Genomic DNA, 7,366 nt, shown 5'->3' on the forward strand with positions numbered 1-7,366 from the left:
TGTTTCTGTATGTTATGGGCCCGATCCTATAAACATTTACAAGTGTAGTTCTGCTTTCTCCAGTGGGTCTACTTGCATGAGTGAACACTTCCAGAATTGGGACTCAAGTTTTATAACCGATCACTGTAAGTGTTATTGAGGAGATCTTACCTTCTAAAGCTAATACAATTTCAATAACAGGTTTTCTTTATATGTAAAAAGCCCAGCTTGTTAGTAGCATTTTACCCTTGTTTCCAGACTTAAACACAACTTTTTAGCTGTACAACTTACAAGGAGTTTAAAGGAAATAGAGGAATGATTTAAGGAGAAGTTAGGCTAAATCCTCATGCAAAAATCCTTTCGGCACTTAAATTCATAAAAACAAAGTTTCTCATATCTCCAGCACAAGCAATTGTACCTTTTTGTATATTGCAGATAATCTACGTAGCACCAACATGGTATCTATCTGAGCACTTCATATTTATGAATAACTTTATTATCACAAAGAGTCTGGTGGCACCTTAAAGACTAACAGATTTATTTGGGCATAAGCTTTCGTGAGTAAAAACCTCACTTCTTCGGATGCATCCGAAGAAGTGAGGTTTTTACTCACGAAAGCTTATGCCCAAATAAATCTGTTAGTCTTTAAGGTGCCACCAGACTCTTTGTGATAATAAAGTTATTCATAAATATGAAGTGCTCAGATAGATACCATGTTGGTGCTACGTAGATTATCTGCAATATACAAAAAGGTACAATTGCTTGTGCTGGAGATATGAGAAGCACAAGCAATTGTACCTTTTTGTATATTGCAGATAATCTACGTAGCACCAACATGGTATCTATCTGAGCACTTCATATTTATGAATAACTTTATTATCACAAAGAGTCTGGTGGCACCTTAAAGACTAACAGATTTATTTGGGCATAAGCTTTCGTGAGTAAAAACCTCACTTCTTCGGATGCATCCGAAGAAGTGAGGTTTTTACTCACGAAAGCTTATGCCCAAATAAATCTGTTAGTCTTTAAGGTGCCACCAGACTCTTTGTTGTTTTTGTAGATACAGACTAACACGGCTACCCCCTGATACTTTATTATCACAACCCCCTGGGAGGCATTATCCCCATTTCACAGATGGAAATCTGAAACACAGAGACTAATGATTTACCTGTGGTAGGAAAGGAAGTCTGGAGCAGAGCAGAGACTAGAACCCATAGCTTCTGAGTCCTAGCCCAGATCTTAGCTTGATGACCATCCTGTTTATTCCTCTCAGGTCAAATTAAGCCTCCTGCAGTATAGCATCAGGGTGTAGGAGGGTTCCAGGTAATTCAAGCGCACACAGAGGCAGAAGTTGCCTGTCTTTCTAAAAGATGTACTCTTGCTCAACCACGAGAGAGGGGCTTGATGGGCCTGTGTTTTGGAGGTTGTCCGACTAGATGATTGTAATGGTCTCTTCTGTCCTTAATCTATTTATTAATTTGACTCATGATTTGTAATTCCTCTCAAATTCCTGCCTGAGACAGGCCCAAGCACAGATTAAGAGAGCTTGACCATTCTGTTCCAGGGGTTTTGTGTTAGACTTATCAGTGCTGACCTTGATTTTACAGTGCGAGTCTAGTTTTACCAGTATCTGTTGTAGATGATTATGTTGCAGCCATGCCTCTGATTGTGAAGGCATAGCTGTATTTTGATTGCTGGGAGGGTTAGTTAAAAACTACACCATAGTTGGGTGGATGATTGCCACTTTGAAATGGAATTGTAATGAAGGCTTAAACTGAACCTTTGAGTAAGAACAAATAGCTTTAAAAAAATAGAGTAGCACATGACATGAAACTGGGCATTTCACCACCTGAAGGGGAAATGTGCCTTCAATTGTGATATTTTTCTGATTGCTAGCTAAATGAATACATAAGATAATATCCCTCCACAGCAGCAAGTGGCTTAATCGCTTGCTTCTGATGTCTGGAATGCTAGAACAAACTTGTTGCACTCATTGACCTGATAATGGTTATCAGGACGATTACCCGAATGATTATGGCAGAGCTTGTACTTCCTGCTGAGATGCCGAGAACTGAGTGAGCACAAAAGCATGCTTAGGTAGAGGGCTCCCTCCGGATGTGGGTTGAGGTTAGTGGTGAAGTGGGGAGGAAGTTTGCACAGTCTGACTGGCATGGGGTATGCCAAGGATCATTTACTGGAAGATATGGAGTGTCTCAAACTCTGCATGCAAAAATATAAAACTCAAGGGGTGACTTTCACTTCTAAAAACCGCAACAGAAAGTTGGAAGGGAGAGTTTCAGGGCCTAAGTATGTTTCCCTTTAAACAGTGCTCTTCTCTGTGAGGATTTAACCATCTGGTTTTTATCCCCAACACTTACTTTTACAGATAATTCTCCAGTGGGATTGAGGTCTTGTTCCACTAGATGCTTTTTACACACACATTTCAAAGATAGATAGTGCCCTAAAGCTCCATAAGCTTTGAAAATAAGCCATAAATAGCTTTCCCAAGGTCCCACAATTCATCATCAGGGGAGCAGGGAATGGACCATGAGTTTGTTGACTCTGCACTAGAACGCTGGTTCTCAACCAGGGGTCCGGGGCCCCCTGGGGGGCAGGCCACGAGCAGGTTTCAGGGGGTCCATCAAGCAGGGCTCGCATTCAACTTGCTGGGGCCCTGGGCAGAAAGCCAAAGCCCCACTGCCTGGGGCTGAAGCCTAGGGTTCCAAGCTCTGCCACCCAGGGCTGAAGCCAGAACTTGAGCAACTTAGCTTTACAGGGCCCCCAGCCCTGGCTTTTATATGCAGAAAAACAGTTGTTGTGGCACAGGTGGGCTGTGGAGTTTTTACAGCATGCCGGAGGTTGCGGGGGGGGACTCAAAAAGAAAAAGGTTTGAGAACCCCTGCTCTGGAATGTGTTGTCTCAGCTTCAAAAGTGTGATTCAGCAGTTCAAGCTATGACGAGGATTGGTTGTGCTATTTTATCACCTTGATTGGTGTCATGGTAATGCCCGCGGGCCCCAGTGGGGGATCAGGCCTGTATTGTTCTGGGTGCTGTATGATAATGTACCCTGGAGGATGGGTGGGGGTAGGATAAAGGAAATGGTGAATAGCTCATAGGGCTACATAGGAAAGCAATGTGTTGAATTTGATGGTTCCAGATAGTTTTCAGAAACTGCTGAGGAGCAGGGGTGTTGTGTGGAACTGATGGGATGAATAGGGAAGGTGGGAGGAACAGGGAGATGAAAATGAATGAAGGGTAGGTGATGGGTATAGCAAAGTAAAGGAGGGGGAAAGGCAAAGGTTCAAACCAAGGATCAGAAAGATGAAAGCCAGTGGCAGTAATTTAAAACAAAAAAAAAAAAAATCAAGGGAATTTCAGCTGGTCAGGGTGAGTCTCTGGCACCCAGAATGGGTGGATCTGCCTCTCTCTCCTTGAGTCTTGTCCCCAAAGGTGCCAGCCGTGTAGTGACTCTGAGATGCCAGTGGTTTGGGTCTCCTGGTTCTTGTGGGAAAGGAAAGTAAGGATGACATAGCAGCTAATGATTGTTCCTTACCCCCACAATGGACGCACAGCCCTTGAAAGGATCCGTTTCAATAAAAGCTGCCAAACTGGGGTTAATTGAAAATTTAAACAGCACATGGCAAAACACTTAAGATCAATCAGGCCTGTGGGCTAAAATCTTAGACAAACTTCCTCATTAATGTAAATTGTATTGTGCTTAGGAGCTTATTTTGCATCCAAAAGCACCCTGAATTCAGCTCTTGAGGCTTGATTAAGATGAGCAAGCACTGAGCTGCTATAAATTGTGTTGAACTCCAGAGGAAATGGACGTGCTTGGCACCTTTGAAAATCAGACCAGGCATCCTACCTGATTCAGGAATCCTGCAGGGCTAAAAGAAATCTTGTTAGGTACTCGCCTGTCCATTCGTGTACTGTCAATGCACAAGAGGGATCAGTTTGCAATGTAGCCCCAGTCTTTGGCAGTCACTAACATAGCCATAAATGGGTGTGTGTGTTTCAAGGATCAATAAACTAGAGAGTCCTCAAATTGCTCCTAGCCTCCTGGTCTCTTGGGCAGGCTTCTGTTACATTATGGTTTAAAAATCCCTATTGCTTCATTGATTAAAATCTAGTTATACCTAAAAGAACTGGGAGGTGTGGGGGTATAGTTCTTTAAATCAGAAAGCTTAGCAATACAGTCATTCACAGTGATGCATTTAGGAGCAGGCAACTGGAAAAGAACCAGGAGTATATTGAACTGCATGCAACAGTTTTGTGTGCAACAAAAGGTCTGCTTATTTTCAGCAAGCAGGGAGTTAACCCCTTTGCACAGACCACACAGCCGCACAAGATACAGTGAAGAAGCAGTTCTCAAATTGCCTACAGAGAACAGTAGCTTTAGTAAGGAGGATGACTGCCTCAGAAGAGAGCCCCATATTGAGGACCCACAAGAGGTTGTATCCCAACCCTCAGGATCTTTTTGCTATGTTTGTCTGAAATACTCCAAGTCTCAAGAATACTCCCTTTAGGAAGGAGTCTTGCTGAGGGAGATTTCAGGTTTTTTTTTTGTTTTTTTTTTTTTTTTGCGCTGTGGAGCTATCAGATCTGCTCTGTGGGCTGACACTGCTTACTAAAGTTTGCTTGGGGCACATGCAGTGGAACACCAGTGTAATGCTGTGTATAGGATAGCTAATGGTTTTGTGTTTCTTTTGCAGTGAGGTGCACAGTACAGAAGAAAATCTAGAGCCCAATATCAAACTTATCTGATTTACCAGCAGCCTAGAAACAGAAGTTGTGCATGTGCTTTTCCATGAAGAATAATGAGCGGGCCGGGGCAGAGGGAAGGGAATCCAGCAGTTTCCTAGGCTCTGCAGTAAAAACGTTAAGTATCTACTTCAGCTGTATATTTAGAGACTTATACATAGGCTTATGTTGCTCTTGAGAGTTGTGGGGCTGGGATGCTGACACGAGCAAGCTTAGTTCTTTGGGGACTTGTTAAAAATCAACAGCTTGGAGTCCATGCCCAGTCCTGTGTGGAAATGTGAGGATATTTGTTTAATTAGTGTGTAGGTTGGATGCCATCCATACAGTCTCTACCTTCAAAGACCAGACATTCTAAGGGCCTATCTACATGGGGAAATTATTCCGGAATAAGCAGGGTGAGAATCTAAGGGTACATCTACACTACGGGGGGAGTCGATTTAAGATACGCAAATTCAGCTACGTGAATACCGTAGCTGAATTCAACGTATCGCAGCCGACTTACCCCGCTGTGAGGACGGCGGCAAAATCGACTTCTGCAGCTTTCTGTCGGCGGCGCTTACTCCCACCTCCACTGGTGGAGTAAGAGCGCCGATTTGGGGATCGATTGTCGCGTCCCAACGGGACGCAATAAATCGATCCCCGAGAGGTCGATTTCTACCCGCCGATTCAGGCGGGTAGTGTAGACCTAGCCTTAAGCACAAGAGCTATTCTGGAATAACTCCATGTGTCGAGTTCCAAAAGAAGAACATCCAGGTGGGGAGCTGTTGCAGCATAACTATTCCAGTCAATTTCCCCATGTAAACAATTCCTAAGGACTCAATCCCAAAGTGAGTTCTCCAGTTGTGGCCCCTAGAAACCAAGGGTCTTTCTGCAGCACAGTGGGATGTCTGTACGGAGCTCACTGCAGGACTGGGGCCTAAACAGCCAAAACCCATGCAAAGGCCTCAATCCTTCAACTGGATCTGTGCTGGTGTTTCTTCGTACCAGTGTTGAGTCTCCTGCAGTTCTGACTGTGCAAGGATGAAGAAGTGGGTGGCAAGTAAAAAGCCAGGGGACTAAAAGGTAATGGTCAGTGAGGATCTTGCTAGGGCCACAATTTTTCTTTGCAATTTTAGCATTTACTGTGCAAGCTCCCTAAAATGCATTCATTCCCCTTTTCATATTAATATTTGTAAATGTGAGTGTGACATTGGGGAGACCATTCTTTTTTGTACCTTTTCTATAATTTAGCAGCATTCAGTTTAGCACAAGTCAGTCCCACAAGTCTCTTTCTAATCACTTCATATGAACTCATTGCATGTTCTTCTTTGCGCAGCATAGACCCAGGGGTTCTCAAACTGGGGGTCAGGACCCCTCAGGGGGTCACGAGGTTATTACATGCGGGTCGCAAGCTGTCAGCCTCCACCCCAAACCCCGCTTTGCCTCCAGCATTTATAATGGTGTTAAATATATAAACAAGTGTTTTTAATTTTTAAGAGGGGTCACACTCCGAGGCTTGCTGTGTGAAAGGGGTCACTAGTACAAAAGTTTGAGAACCACTGGCATAGACGGCAGATGGGTGGCTTTCTTCAACTGTTATAAATGACCTCCCCCAAAAGATTTTGGGACATGGGCCCAGATTGCCAAAACTGCTCTTCCTCACCCCCAATGGCGGGGGGGTGGGGGGAGGGAGAACTGCAGAACAGCTCAGCTAAGCCCCAAAATACGTGACCAGGTTTACAAAAGGGCTTGGGGTTCTTGAGACAGTTTGAAAATCTGGCTGTAAATCTCAATAGGAGCAGTTGAATCCTGAACACTCTTGCAACTCTGGCTTTTATTCAAGTGCCTAAACGGGGAGTTGAGTGCTGGCAAATCCAGCCCTGAGCGGCTTTGAAAATCTGGCCAGGTGATCCTGATATATAATACTTTTATCAGTATAAACTGGATCATCATCTTTTACTAGTTCTCTTTTCTACTATAAGTAGTTGTTGTGACCCAACCTGAGAGAGAAGGACAAAAGCAATGTGTTTTTGCAGATTGTGTATTTGTGTAGATTTAAAAGGTCAGGCAATCAAAAGGAAAACCATGCTAATCTCTCCCTTCTCCCAACCCCCTGAAAAATCTGTATTGCTACCTAGAGACTCGCCCTGAGCAACAATACCTGAGTGAAATGCAACACCTTTAAGAGACTTAGCTATGTCAGTTTTCACTTTAGTCCTAACCCTGTGATCAGACCGTGTGGGGACAAAAGCAGTGTTGATCTGTTTGTGTGTGTTTATACGGTAACAAGGTTTGCTTTCTTTTTCCTACCTCCCCCGTTCACCCTTTCCTTTCCCCAGGCCCATTAAGGTTGGTAAGGCATGTGGGAAGAACGCAAAGAAGAGGCGAGGGCATTGCTCTTTGACCTTTGCTGGTGACCTGGCTGGGCAGGTGAGTGACACCTAAGCCTTTAGCTTCATGGCCACTTAAATGTATCACTCATCTCTTCTTTTTGTTGCTGTGTTGGAGAAACATGTGCAAAGCAAACAAAAGATGCAGAAAGGTGCAGCCGTTTTCTTAAATGTGTCTCCTTAATGGACGAAGTGGTTGGAAGACAAAAGTGGACCCCATTTGAAACATACCTGTGGAGCAGGGAAACATTCAG

This window comes from Trachemys scripta, chromosome 2 (assembly GCF_013100865.1).
Source record: "Trachemys scripta elegans isolate TJP31775 chromosome 2, CAS_Tse_1.0, whole genome shotgun sequence".
NCBI lineage: Eukaryota > Metazoa > Chordata > Testudines > Emydidae > Trachemys > Trachemys scripta.